The following is a 14927-nucleotide window of genomic DNA, read 5'->3' on the forward strand; positions in this document are numbered from 1 at the left end:
CCCTGCCCCCCTTTCCAACAGAGGTGCACTTGAGGAGTAGGAAGGGGGCGGGGGAGAGATTGAGAAAAAGAGTAGAAGAGACTAAGACTTCTTTTTCTTCTTTACATGGTACCCAAGTTGATCGAGGCAGGGAGAAGCAGACATTCCCAGCCTCATTGCAGATGCACAGTTGTCTCTCCCCAGTGCTCAGAAACTTCCTCTGCAAGGGTAGATATACTATGATCCAGTTTCTTGTAGAGACAATCATCACACAGATCTGGAGCTTTTCCAATGTCACAAAACTTTTAGATTCCTTCCCCAAAATGCCCACTTATCAACTGTCTTTCAGTTGGACATTATTTTTTGTAAGTCATGTTGTTGCCAATAAATGCTTTCTCATATAGGTTTACAGAAAGATTTCTAAAAGTGACTGATGCCTTTGAATAATTATTCAATTCAGGAATATTCATGGAGTGCCTACTTTATGCCGAGTCCTGTGCCAGGTGTTGAGAAACAGAAATATTTTAAGACTCAGTCCTTCCCTACAAGTAATTCCCAGTTCAGTGGGGGAGACAGGCACACATCAGGTTAACTATTCCATAATGTAGCAAGCACAGCATTTTCGATTTTCACAGATAATCATAAGCGTAATCATGAGAAAAGCCTCATGTGATCTAGGTGGATTGGGGAAGACAGGAGGCCATGCAAGATTGCTAGAACTCTTGATTCCTGAACAGATCTTTAAAATGGTGGATTTTTTTTTTTTTTAGGAGGAAATGAAGAGATGAGAGTGGAGTTGTATTACATGAAAGAGAAGATCATAAACAAAGAACAGCAGAGAGGTAAGAAACAACATGGCTTCTGTGCCAAAGTACAAGTATTTCAGGGTTCCTGGAACAATAATTATTGGACAGGGAGCAGGAGACGAGTCAAGTCAAGCCACACACAGAGGATCCTGTGAGCTGTGCTAAGAAGCCGGGACTTTCTCCCATTAGGAGTAGACAAGGAGACAATGAAGACTTGCAAACAGGTGAATGATATGATCCAGTCTGGTTTTGAATGAGTCCTTCTAGCAATTATCAGTGTGTGGGAAGTCCGAAGGGGACAAGAACAAAAGCAGCGAGGTTAGCCTCTAGGTCGTGGTTGAGGCTCCACATGAGTAAAGGGACGAGTAAAGGGATGGACAAGAGACTGGAGCAAAGTTTAAGGGAAAGCAGTGGAAATTGGTAATTAACCCTGTTATTAAGCTAAGGAAGAGGGACAGATCAAGACTTCAAGGTGGTTGCTACAACCAAGGCTACAAGAGAAGAGCATGGGAGGGGGAGAGAGCTGTTGAGTTAAATATTTGACATGTGTCTGAGGTGCCCCTGGAACATCTGAGTGGAAATATCCAGCAGACAGTTGAATAAATGGATGTGAAGTTTGAGACAGATTCTAGAGCTATAATTTGGGAGTCAGTTAACCACTTCTGCTTGTGACACACTTAAAATATCCTGCTTGCAAATGCTGTGCAAACTCACTCTCCTTAGTTGAAAAATGACATATGACTGGCTCACGTTGACATTATACTTAGTTCTCTCAGGGTTTGTGAGACTGTGATAATTTTAAAGAACATAAACTCTAAAAGAAACACCTATTTTAAAAAAAAAGGCAATTACTTTCTCATGTACTCATGAGAAGAAGAGACCCTAAGGATGCAATTTCCATGGAACTACCTTTGTTTCTCTAAAACTCAATGTCAAGTGGGGCTAATAATGCCTATACGTACTGACTACTTAGCTGGTTATTGATAGAATCAAGGCGAATAATCTGTTTTGAATAATCTCAAACAGTAAAAAGGCTTTTGCTGTTGATAGACTTAAAAAATACTATGAAGTTTCTTTTTTTTCTTTTTAAAAAAATTTTTAAGTCTTTAATTTGTTACAATATTGCTTCTGTATTTTTATGTTTTGGTTTTTTGGCTGTGAGGCATGTGGGGTCTTAGCTCCCTGACCAGGGATCAAACCCACACCCCCTGCATTGGAAGCCTACGTCTTAACCACTGGACCACCAGGAAAGTCCCCAAAGTTTCTTATTTTTGACTTGGGCATCTGGCTACTTATACATCCTTAATTTCTTTCAGAGACAACATGAGAATATTATCTGAAAGAAACGGAAACTAGAGAAAGAAAGAAATCCATAGCAGTTTTCTTTTTATGTATACAGAGGCCTATGCTTCATTAGGCAGTGAATGTATCGAATCTCCATTAAGTCACTGGTGACAGTGGCTCTGCAACTCCAAACAGAGTCTGGCTGCTGTAACATCAGAGCACTGAACTCATTCAATTTTAAGGGCAAAATGCCAGGAGCTAGGAGGATTTGAAGGATAGGGAAAAGCTAGATAAGCTGCCAGACTTAAATATGAACAATCATTATGGCTGAGAATACGAGGGATGCAAACCTAGAAAAAACACCCTTCACCATTGGGAAATCTGACGACATTGTTGTCCAAAGTCAAAGCCACATGGAATGAAGTCAGTGTCCCTTGGTTTCACTCAATCTCATCATGCACATCATCACTCAACTTGCCACTCTACAAAATGACCTCACTAATCTAGTTTTAATCGGCGTCTATAGAGTTTTTATTTACCTATTTCATTTTTGCACTTGTTTAATACATTCAGTTCCTAGTGTGCCTTCTATGTCTTTCTACATCTGTGTCGTGTTAGCATGACATGACACTTTTAAGCCGCCCTTGGAGTGTTTCACAAAGGGTGTCCTGCAGGAGGCTCTCTCCTTGTGGAGCAAGAATGGCCGAGACAGGATTTTGTGGTCAAATAAAAATGGGAGGGCTTCTCTGGTGGCACAGTGGTTAGGAATTGGCCCGCCAATGCAGGGGACACGGGTTTGATCCCTGGTCTGGGATGATCCCACATGCCGCGGAGCAACTAAGCCTGTGCACCACAACTACTGAGCCCGCGCACCACAACTACTGAAGCCTGCGCACCTAGAGCTCATGCTCTGCAACAAGAGAAGCCACTGCGATAAGAAGCCCACAAACCACAACAAAGAGTAGCCCCCGCCCGCCGCAACTAGAGAAAGCTTGCACGCAGCAGCGAAGACCCAACACAGCCAAAAATAAATAAAATTAATTAATTAATTTAAAAAAATGGGAAATAGTCTCTTCTGCATTTCCCTCTTGGAGATTCAGGATGAACATTAGCATAGTAAAGGCTCTGCAAAAAAAGAAAACTGCTCAGCCTTTTAAATCTACCATTAAACTTGTTTGATCATAGACCCTTTCTTCTGGAGCAACTATTAACAGTCTCAGAAGCCAGAGTCCAGTGAATCTACTCTGGGAAATAGCCCTAGAGGGTGGGTGGAGGACGGAAGCCTCACATCACACATTTATAAAAAGAACTGGATAAACGTTTTAATACAGTTCTGTCTGTTCTACCATTTGGATTCATAGAACAGAGGAATGATAAGAAGACTGAGTTTCAGCCCTGAATGTGTAGCATTGAGCGTATTTCGTATTTCATATCTCTTTTCCTCCTCATGGATAAGACGGGGTAATGTTGAGACTACGAGTCACTACATATTCAAGTACTACGGGAAATAACAAATGTCATTTATTAAGTGCTTGCTGTGTGCCAGTATTATGCTAAACACTTTAAAACATCGCTTTTTAAATTCTCATAATGCCCCATTATTGACATGTTTATAAATTTTAAAACTGAGGCTTAGAGAAGGAAGTAACAAACCCAAAATCAAGCAGCTAAAAAATACACCAGGAATTTAAAACCAGTCTGTTGGACTCCAGGACACAAGCTCCTAGCCACTATTGATACCCAGGCTTAGTGGTTTAGTCAAGAGGCAACATAATTATTTAGGTATTCCATATATTTCACTTTGAAATGCCATCATGAAATCACTTATCCAAAAAGCTGTTCTGCGTCACTGGGGGAAAGAAGAGCGAGGCTTTGTCTGCCCAGCCTGACAGTGTCTGCTTTCCACTCCGTCTCAGGAGAGACCGATGCCAAGCGAGCAGGAAAGGAGCAGGGTGAGGGTGGTAGAATTGGCCGTGGCAGTGATGCTGCAGGCCCCAGGTGCCACCATATCTCCGACATGAAATGAGCAGCTTGTCAATACTGATGCTGAAATTTGTGAGAAAAGCACATTGTTTAAGGAGTCCCCATAAAACACAGGCATTTCATTTCAAAGCTGAAAGTGCCTTTCATTATCCCATAATCACTGGCCCACAAGGACTATAAAAGATTATTCCATCCATCTAATCTCTCTTTGCCACACCAAGGCCATGGTGGTGAGGGTAAAGCCAAGTGGGGGTTTGTTGAGAGTGGAGCTAGGAAGGATGAAAGGATTGTGGGTTTTTTTTTTTGTGGTACGCGGGCCTCTCACTGCTGTGGCCTCTCCCGCCATGGAGCACAGGCTCTGGACGCGCAGGCTCAGTGGCCATGGCTCACGGGCCCAGCCGCTCCGCGGCATGTGGGATCTTCCCGGACCAGGGCACGAACCCGTGTCCCCTGCATGGGCAGGCGGACTCTCAACCACTGTGCCACCAGGGAAGCCCCGAAAGGATTGTGTTTTTATCCATCAAATAATATTGGTTGAATGCCTACTCTTCTAGGCCTTAGGGATACTACAGAAAAAGAACCAAGTTGTGAAATTTATATTTTTTGATAGATTGGATTATTGTCCTTAACAATAGGATTATTGCATCTAATTAGATCCCCATTGATTGTCAGGTGACTTGGCCTTGATCCTGTGAGAGGAGCATATATTCTACTTGCCTTTTTGACTTTGTGCTTGGTTACATGACATGCTTTGACTTTGTGCTTGGTTACATGACATGCTTTGGCTTTATGCTTGGTTACATGACATGCTTTGACTTTGTGCTTGGTTACATGACATGCTTTGGCTAATGGAATATGAGCAGATGTGACTGTCACATCTGAGCAGAATTTTTAAATGAGATTCCCTGCTTTGGCTCTGCTTCCATTTATATTCCTGCCTTTCACCATAAGGACAGTATATCCTAGAGAAAGAATGTTTTTTCAACTCAAGTCTTGAAGTGGAAGCCAGCCTAGCTGAGCCTGAGTGAGCTCAGAAGAACCAAGAAATGCTACAGCCTATCCACAGCCATCGTGTGACATAAGCAAGCGATGAATGTTTGTTGTTGCAAACCACTGGGGTGCTGGGGCCATTTGTTGCTGCAGCAAAACCTGACTGATACACATACTATTTTGGGGATACAACAATATGTACATATGTAATATGTCAGGTAGTAAAAGTTCTATACAATTGGTGATTCACTTTGTTATACAGCAGAAACTAACACACCATTGTAAAGCAATTATACTCTAATAAAGATGTTTAAAAAAAAAAGTTCTATACAAAAAACTTCAGCAGAGTAAAGTGAAAAGAACAGATTGGGGAGTGGAGCTTGATATGGCATTAAGGTAGTAAGCAAAGGCCTCTCTGCCGGAGCTGCATTTGGGATTTTGTCTTGTTTTTTTTTTTTTTGGCTGTGCCTCACGGCTTGCGGGATCTCAGTTCCCCAACCAGGGATTGAACCCTGGGCCACAGCAGTGAAAGCCCGAAATCCTAACCACTAGGCCACCAGGGAACTCAGAGTTGCACTTGATCACAGACCTGAAGGAAGAGAGGCCAAGAAATATGTAGGTAATTGTAAGAAAAACATTCCAGGCAGAGGGAGCATCAAAAGTAAAAGCTCTTTTGGGGATGAGGAATATAGGGGATGAAGACAGTTTGCATAATTTTCAGATTCCAACAGGCTATCTAACTGTGGATTATTTATAATATCTGTAGATGTGAAGTGGAAACTGGAAGACATTATAGGATGGTACGATTTTATTTCTGGAAAGCTCTTGGACATCCTCATCTCATATCCTCGTTTTGTAAAAAAAGAAATTGCAACTCTGAGAAGTAATTTGCTTAAAGTCGTGCAAACTGGCAGATTTTGCATTAAAACCCAGGTTTCCCGACTTTAATTAAAGTTCAAGAGCATGTGTGCATGCAGCTTGGCAATTGATCCGTGAAGAAACAGAACAGTCAGAGGCTGGGAGGAAGCAAGTGATGCTGCCTATACCAATATCTGAATTGACTAACACCAAACTTGAATTCCCCAAGACAAAGCTATGCTAGATACACCACTCAGTTGTCACCACTGACCCAATCATGGCTATTTTTAAGGTAACTGCACTTTTAAATGATTGAACAGTCCCAAAACATTTGGTTAGCTAGATCTCTACCTCTGCCATCAAAATATATTTATGGAGAATCAATATATAAACTTAAATTATAAGCACACTAGAAAAATACTGTTGATTCTAAAAATAATCTTGCAAGGGGAAGGTCTTTTAAAATATGATATAAAACCCTGAATCAGGGCTTCCCTGGTGGCGCAGTGGTTGAGGGTCCACCTGCCGATGCAGGGGGACACGGGTTTGTGCCCTGGTCCGGGAAGATCCCACATGCCGCGGAGCGGCTAGGCCCGTGAGCCATGGCCGCTGAGCCTGTGCGTCCAGAGCCTGTGCTCCACGACAGGAGAGGCCATAGCAGTGAGAGGCCCAAGTACCGAAGAAAAAATAATAATAAAATAAATAAATAAATAAATAAATAAATAAATAAAATAAAGGTCTCTGTAGGGCTAAAGTCAGGCCATCCCCATCAATTCCTGTTTCCTCCCTCAGTGGGGGGAGGAAAGGAGCCTTTATCTTGCTGCCTGAATCCCCCGGGCCATGGTCTTGCTTTTCCCCTTCTCCCTCTCGCTATGCTTTTGATACACAGATAAGCCACCTAAGACTCAGAAAGGAGAACCACAAAAGAAATGCTCTAGAAAAAAAAACAAGCGATTAAGAGTCAAGTACATTTCCCCTATTTTCTTATTTAAAAAAAAATTATATATATCCATATCTATGTATGGCAATGTAAGGTGTTCCATTTCTCCAGTTAGTATATAACTTTACAAAAGGAAGAATTCAAAGTCAGGAAATGGAATAACAAGAGGGTTGTCATTTGATAAGGAGAAAGGGACAGTCGTACCTGCCACTTGACTAAACACCAGTAATCTTGCTTTTGCCCTCTCCCCATTACAGGCATGAAAAAGCTTCCCAGACCATACAGCCTGCTCTCATTACTGCACATCCTATTTCTGTCTGCCTATCTAATTACCTTCTTAGAAACAGTTCTCTAAAGGGAGACATTTCACAGAATAGAAACAATATACCTAAAGTAGTAGACCTGAAAGGGAAGGGCTGCAAATCAACACTAACAGAGGAAAAATGATGGTTCATAATGGCACCCCCCCCCCATTTCCAGGCCTCTGTTCAGGCTTGGGGCAAGGCGGGGGTAAGGTTGAGGTGCTTTACTTGCACCCCAAAGGTTGGTGGATGGCTGTTTGCATACAAACAGATTGGCAAAGAAAGGTCTTTATGGGGATGAAAAGAAATAAAGATGTAGAAGTGGCAGCCCTCTGCCCAGGAGGCCACAGTAGAGTTAAGTTCTGCTCTCTGTATGCCCCTGTGTGTGACTTGTCTAAAATCAGGGTCTATTTCCCTTTCCTTTTCTGGACAGAGGTACCTCTTCTCCAGAGGTTCCTTCACACCAGGCTTTTAGGCAGCGCTACTGCTAAACAACAGGGAGAAACTGTTAGCAGCAATGTGCTTCTAGAAGGAGGCCATCTGCTCTCTCTGAGAAGGGGAATCCACTGCTGAAGGTAAACTTTAGGCAGGCAAAGAGGCAGCTGGCTACCTCTTGTTAATGTCAGAGTTCTAAAAGCAGCAGCCCACATCAAACACACAAACAATACTCGTGCTTGTCATAAACCTAAAATGTCCCCACCACCATACCACCTTACTGTCACTATCTCGCTTTAAGACAGTGAATTTTGGGGGGCCTGAAGGTGGAGTAGAGAGGTTCATGAAGCGGAGGGCATGAGAAGGAGAGTGAGGGACAAACCTGGGGACAGCATCCCTGCTACGTACCTTCCGAGCTTTAAGAACCTAGGCAAAGCCTCCCAGGCCTCAGATGCCTCAAGTGTGCGATAAGAGAGGAGTACAGGTTATCCCTAAAGCTCTTTCCAATCGAGTTTTAACTATTCCACTCCATCTCACCAGATACTCCTCGGGCCGACTGAGAAGCAGAGGGGGGTACGTTGGAGAACGCAGGTGCCTAGGAGTTGGGAGCTACCCAGGTCCTGTTCCTGGCTCTGCCACTTAAAAGTTAAGCATCTTAGTCCTGTTCTCACTGTAGGGCAATCATGGGGATCAAATGAGATAACATGCATCCATCCGTCAGCTTTGGTGCATAATAAACCACGCCAAAATGGCAAGAAATAACAAGCATTGGCGAGGGTGTGGAGAAAAGGGAATCATCAGACACTGTTGGTGGGGATGTAAATTGGTGCAGCCGCTATGGAAAACAGTATGTGGGTTCCTCAAAACACTGAAAATAGAACAACCATATGTTCCTGCAATTCCACTTCTGGGTATTTATCCAAAGAAAATCCAAAAGAATATTTATCGAAAAGATACATGCACCCCTATGTTCATTGCAGCATTATTCGCAATAGCCAAGATATGGAAACAACCCAAGTGTCCATCGATAAATGAATGAAGATGTGAGATGTATGTTTATATATTATATATATAAAATGCACTACTACTCAGCCAAAAAAAGAATGAAGTCTTGCCATTTGCAACAACATGGTTGGACTTAGTGGGTATTATGCTGAGTGAAATAAGTCAGAGAGAGAAATACCACATGATTTCACTGATATGTGGAATCTAAAAAACAAAACAAACATAACAAAACAGAGACAGAGTCATAGATACAGAAAGCAAAGAGGTGGTTGCCAGAGGAGAGGCGGTGAGGGGATGAGGGAAACAGGTGAGGGAGATGAAGAGGCACAAACTTCCAGGTGCAAAATAAGTACATCATGGATATGAAACGTACAGTGTGGGGAATAGAGTCAATAATAATAGTCAGTAATATCTTTGTATGGTGATGAAAGTGGTCAAAACATACAAACAAAGAAGGTATATTATAAATTTAAAGGAATACTGCTAATGTTCGTTTCCTTGCAAACATTTGGTTTGATTTTTTTTTCTAACTTTAAAAATGCTTTTGTTGCTGCATTGTCCACTGAGTCCTTCATAATCCTCTGCATTGTCTCTGAGCGGTTTACCTGAATAATTCATTGTGACTAATGTTACCAGCTGGGCCCTAACATATGAGAAAGAAGAGGTAAGGAAAGGGTGAGAGAGTGAGGGTATCTGGGTAATGTGAGGGCACCAGGTGGCATAAAAGATCTCTGGCTTCACAGTCTTCCAGGCTGGTCCTGGTTGTGGAACTTGAGTAGCTGCACAGAACTGACAGTACCTCTGCCCCGGGGTTCTGTATAAAGGGAATTATCCTAATTCAAGCAGGTCAGAGCATGAGGCAAGCTGTGACAAAAGCTGAAAAATCTAACCTCAGCTATAGGAGGGCCTCCTATACTAGCATTCATCTGTAAGACATTGTCAGAGCAAGTTAACTGATCCATCAGTAGGGCCAAATGGCTATGGTAGGTTGTGAGCAGCTAGGATAATTAATGGCTAACTGTGGTTCCAAGCTATTCATAGCAGAATCCCAGTCAGTGGCTGAGGACATTGAGAGAAAGATCTGATTTTTCTCACCTTCCATCCTGAGAAGACTTGCAAAAGCTAGGCCAAACCCAGAGCTGCAGAGAAGCTGGTTGGAATTCAGAGCGGTCCCAGTCTCAGGGATATAAAATTCGGGTTGGAGAATTGAGCTGAAGCGTCATCCAGCTGCCAAGGCCAATAGAGCAAAGATCAGGGAAAGGTCAAATTGTGACTGATGGCAGGGGACAGTCAGGATTCACTCCAGGGACACTGGGTCTGTGCCAGCACAAATAATTCTGTATTCACCTACTGCAGCTGAGTTGCTAATGGGCTTCTCGCTTTCCTCAGGATTGACTCAGTTGCCACATGGGTCTGAGTCTGCAAAGGAGTCTTCAGTTACCCAACCTAACAGGGGTGGAGAGCCCCTCTAACTGCCTGGATCGCAGATCTACTCACCTATTACAAAGGAGACAAAGCAGTGGTTCCGAGCACCAGCTATAGAGACAGGCCCTGGGTGGAAAGTCTAGCTTTGCCAGTTACTGTCTATGTGATGTGGGCATGCTCCTTCACTTCTCCATTAATCAGCTTCCATAAAATACAGATCATAAGTGTCCCTACCTTGAAGGATGTTGAGAGAATTACTGAATTGAGTTCATGAATATAGAGGGTGTAAAAGTACGAGCACCTTGCAAATGGGAAGTGCTAGTTTTACCATTTTGAGTCTTTCTTCTCTCTGCTAAAATTGTCCGTCTACCATGGTGTTTAAGAAAAGAGTGAGATCAGATGTCTTATGCTCAGAGCTCTTAAAAACTTCATCTTTTAAAATTATGTGACCATCCACTTTTAATTAATATTTAGCAGGTTTGGTCAGAGACTCAGATTACTTCATTCTTGCTGAAGTTTTTTCTTTGTACTTGGCAGTTCTAGCTGAGTCTATCTATCACAGCAAAAGGAAGAAAAGAAGCTTATAAGTATGAAGTTATAAACACATTTAGAGGTACCTTCTGGTGCCTCCTTCTGGAAGATGGTTAGCCAAGGGCAAAGCACCTTTGAACCAGGGGAATATAATAGCCATTAAAATACAGTATATAGGTGACCCTTGAACAACACAGGTTTGAACAGCGCAGGTACACTAATACATAGATTTTTTTTTCAATAAATATGTACTACAGTACTACATGATCTGAGGTTGGTTGAATCTGTATGCAAAACCACAGATAGGAAGTCCAATTGTAAAGTCACAGGTGGATTTTTAACAGGGTGGGAAATGGGGTTAGCACTCCCAACCCCCATGTTGTTCAAGGGTCAACTATACAACTGCTGGTGAGCATGCAAAATGGTGTAGCTGTATGAAAAAGAGTATGGACGTTCCTCAAGGCATTAAAAATAGAACTACTGTATGATAGAGCAATCCCACTTCTGCATATTTATCAAAAAAATTGAAATCAGGATCTTGAAGAGATATTAGCATTTCTATGTTCATTGCAGCTCTATTCACAATAACCAAGATATGGTAACAACCTAAATATCCATCAGTGGATAAATGCATAAAGAAAATGTGGTGTACACATACAATGGAATATTATCCTGCCTTTCAAAAGAAGGAAATTCTGCAATATGTGACAATGTGGGTGAAGCTGGAGGACGTTTTGCCAAGTGAAATAAACCAGTCACGAAAAGGACAAATACTGCATGATTCCACTTATATGAGGTTTCAAGAAGAGTTAAATGTCTGGAATCAAAGAGTAGAATGGTGGTTGCCAGGGCTGAAGGAAAGGGGAAATGAGAAGTTACTAATCAATTGGTGTTAAGTTTCAGTTAAGCGAGAAAAATAAGCTCTTGAGATCAGCTACACGACATTGTACCTATAGTCAACAATAATGTACCCTTAAAAACCTGTTACAGAGGGGCTTCCCTGGTGGCGCAGTGGTTGGGAGTCTGCCTGCCGATGCAGGGGACACGGGTTCGTGCCCCGGTCTGGGAGGATCCCGCATGCCGCGGAGCGGCTGGGCCCGTGAGCCATGGCCGCTGAGCCTGTGCTCCACAACGGGAGAGGCCACAACAGTGAGAGGCCCACGTACCACAAAAAAAAAAAAAAAAAAAAAACCTGTTACATGGGTTAAAAAATAGTGTACAAACATGTCAAATTATATACAGCTAACCCTCCTTATATACAAATTATATATCCTTATATACAAATGATGAATCCGTGGATGTAGAGGGATGACTGTACTATTCCACTTTACATGAAGGACTTAGGCATCAGCGGACTTGGTGTTCCTGGAGGTCCTGGAACAAACGCCCCTTGTATAACAGGGGATGACCATAATGTTGCTCAATTATTAAGAGGCAAAGGGTGACGTGATCTCATAAGGTTTTGTCTCCCAGCTGTCTTCTGAAGACTGTACATCCTTCAGCTGTGTTTGCCCCTAAAGAGAACTGTGTCCTGAGCAGCTGTATACAAGGGACCAAATAAAGCAAAATATCTAAGGCTCCCAAGGAAAGAGAGTATATGCTGTGTGTCTGGCTCTAAGTCCCACATCAGAAAGTCTCTGTCTTTTCTAAGTTTCCCTACAGCCTAATAGTCCTACTTTCAAAGCATTTCCATTTAGCCATGTATTCTCAAAATAAGATTTTTCAGTGGTCAGCTGTGGCAAATGGCTGCAGCAAGCCCTGTGAGGAGTTAAGAGGGGACACCAAATTTAGATTTTAGCACCTATCTGGATGCGTATGACAGTTTAGTTGTATAATTTCTGCTCTCTGTCCCCTAGCATCTCTAGAACGAAAGATGCATCAGGGAAGACAAAATGAGAAGCTACGGCCTCTTCCTTGGAGAAATACATGAAATCAGAGAACAGTACAAGATGGGATAACCGCTCAGAGCCATGTCCCACTTTAAAATGTGTAAAGAACTTGCCTGTACATTATATCATGTAACCCTCAAGATCTGGGGCTTTCTGAACTAATGTCCACATTTGACAAGTGAGGGCCTTGAGACTTATGAGGGATAACTGACCTGCGCAAGATGACAAATGCCGGTTTAGAGCTGATGTTTGGCCTCTTAGCAGGTCTGTGAGGTTTCTTTCTGATTCCCCATCCCGTGGTTCTATCACTGAATCACCTTGATGTTCAGTCTGCCATCTAAGTTTAGGGAAACAGAGGGTCCAGTTAGAAGTCCACTGGGTCTGGGATAGACACCTCATGTGGACAATTCCAGGGAAAAAAATTCATAGAAATATGGTGCTGCTGGGTAGAGGCCAGACACGTTTGGTCCCTGAACCCCAGCTCCCCCGATGGAATTAGTTCTAGGGGCCTAAAGATGAACCAAACAAAAATGAGGACCACTATAATATAGAAACTGAAAGAGTGGCCACTCATATTTCCCATCTTTAGTGGGTAATATTTCAGGATGAACCACAAAATGTCCTTTTGATTCTAAATTCCTCTGTGCTCTCTTTCCTTCACTGGAAACTATGTGGCATGGCATTAGGAAAGCTCTATCAGATTTACTTCAAATATAAATCACAGAAAACTTACATAAGATAAATAACCTACAAGGACCCACTGTATAGCACAGGGAACTATACTCAATAGTCTGTGATAACCTATATGAGAAAAGAATCTAAAAAAGAATGAATACATGTATATGTTTAACTGAATCACTTTGCTGTACACCTAAAACTAACACAACATTATAAATTAACTATACTCCAATAAAATAAAAAAACAATAAATAAAATAAATATCACAGAATACTTTACCTATTTCGTATTCTTGTGTATCCTTTTCTGTAACTTAACAAAAATTATTAGCCAATACCATAGGGATGAGTGAAGACTACTTACTCCCTACTTGTAAAATGCAAACTATAACTATTTGAAATTACAATGCAAAACTCAAGTTGTGTGCCTTGTTAATTAAACAGTGGCTAGCTGCATCCTTGTTAGCTTTCTCAGCCATAAGCTAAAGCAGACTGGTTTTCCTCAGATGCTCGTGGACATCCACGCCTGTTAGTGCCAGCTGCCGCCTCCATAGGGCCTCCACATGCCCTGGGGAGCTTCCTGTGTTCTTCTAGTGGGAGCAACTGGGTCAAAACCACAGATGCTTCTGTATCTGTTCTCCTATTCCCCAATGACCCACGCCTTTTCAAAGAGAAGTGCATCAGACCATATGCCCCAATTCTCTCACTCAAGATGATCAACCAGACACTTTTCAAGGGTCCCAAACCTCTTCCTTCTGAAAAAAATCATAAAGAGAAGTAGAACTATGTGGGTGCTAACGCAAGATTGGATTTTTGTAGATGATCTCGTTTAATTCCCCCATTATATGAGGGAAGTAAGCCCAATTAAGAGGTTGGATCAGTTTAGATGGTAAGAGGTAAGTGAAAAGGAGTCATTCTGTGTGCAGGAAAGTATTATGATTTAAATAGTGCTTAGGGGGCTTCCCTGGTGGTGCAGTGGTTAGGAATCCACCTGCCAATGCAGGGGACATGGGTTGAAGCCCTGGTCTGGGAGGATCCCACATGCGGCAGAGCAACTAAGCCCGTGCGCCACAACTACGGAGCCTGCGCTCTGGAGCCCGCATGCCGCAACTACTGAACCCGAGTACCACAACTACTGAAGCCCGGGCGCCTAGAGCCCGTGCTCCACAACGAGAGAAGCCACCGCAATAAGAAGCCTGCGCACCGCAACGAAGAGTAGCCCCCGCTCGTCGCAACTAGAGAAAACCCACGTGCAGCAACGAAGACCAAACACAGCCAAAAATAAATAAATAAAATAAGTTAAAAAAAAATAGTGCTTAGGAAAAATTATTAAGGCAATAAAACATCAATTTGCTAGAAAAGACCGGAAGGGGGAGGAATAGCTAAAAAGCAATGGCAATAATCCAAGGGTGAGGTAATGAAGTATTGGAAACCAGGGTAGGGGAGTGGGAAGGAAGCAGGAAAATACAGCAAGGTGTGAATCAATGACACATCAGAGACCACCCCCGAGCTTTGTGTGGGTAACTGGAAGGGAGGTTTGTGATACCATGAAGTTATTCAGCGGATATTAGTAAAGTGTCTCATATGTGTCACTCTGCCAGATGCCAGCAATGTTACTGAGAACAAGAGAGACAAAGCCCTGGCCTCATGGCGTTTATGAAGAACATTAGGGAGAACTGGTTAAGTGATAGAGAAAGGAAAACAACGTTGTTATGAATGTTGGAGTGGGACCCAGGGTTCAGCTGGAAAACAAGGGTCGATCTGGCAAAGCAAAGGGACCTGGAGAGAGAAGGAACTAAAAGGTCCACACTCACCAACACTAG

At 42.6% G+C, this 14927-nt stretch overlaps 2 long non-coding RNA genes across 2 annotated transcripts in view; one reads left to right on the forward strand and one right to left on the reverse strand.

The window, feature by feature from the left end:
* LOC132500086 (uncharacterized) overlaps window positions 1-14927 on the forward strand; it is a 148838-nt gene that overhangs the window by 106582 nt on the left and 27329 nt on the right. Inside the window, exon 3 of the long non-coding RNA XR_009533970.1 lies at window positions 750-821. This is a non-coding gene — a long non-coding RNA (uncharacterized LOC132500086). The remainder of the gene's footprint in view (window positions 1-749; window positions 822-14927) is intronic.
* LOC132500085 (uncharacterized) overlaps window positions 1-14927 on the reverse strand; it is a 169271-nt gene that overhangs the window by 8655 nt on the left and 145689 nt on the right. The window lies entirely within an intron of this gene.

Source organism: Mesoplodon densirostris, chromosome 12, assembly GCF_025265405.1.
Source record: "Mesoplodon densirostris isolate mMesDen1 chromosome 12, mMesDen1 primary haplotype, whole genome shotgun sequence".
NCBI classification, from domain to species: domain Eukaryota; kingdom Metazoa; phylum Chordata; class Mammalia; order Artiodactyla; family Ziphiidae; genus Mesoplodon; species Mesoplodon densirostris.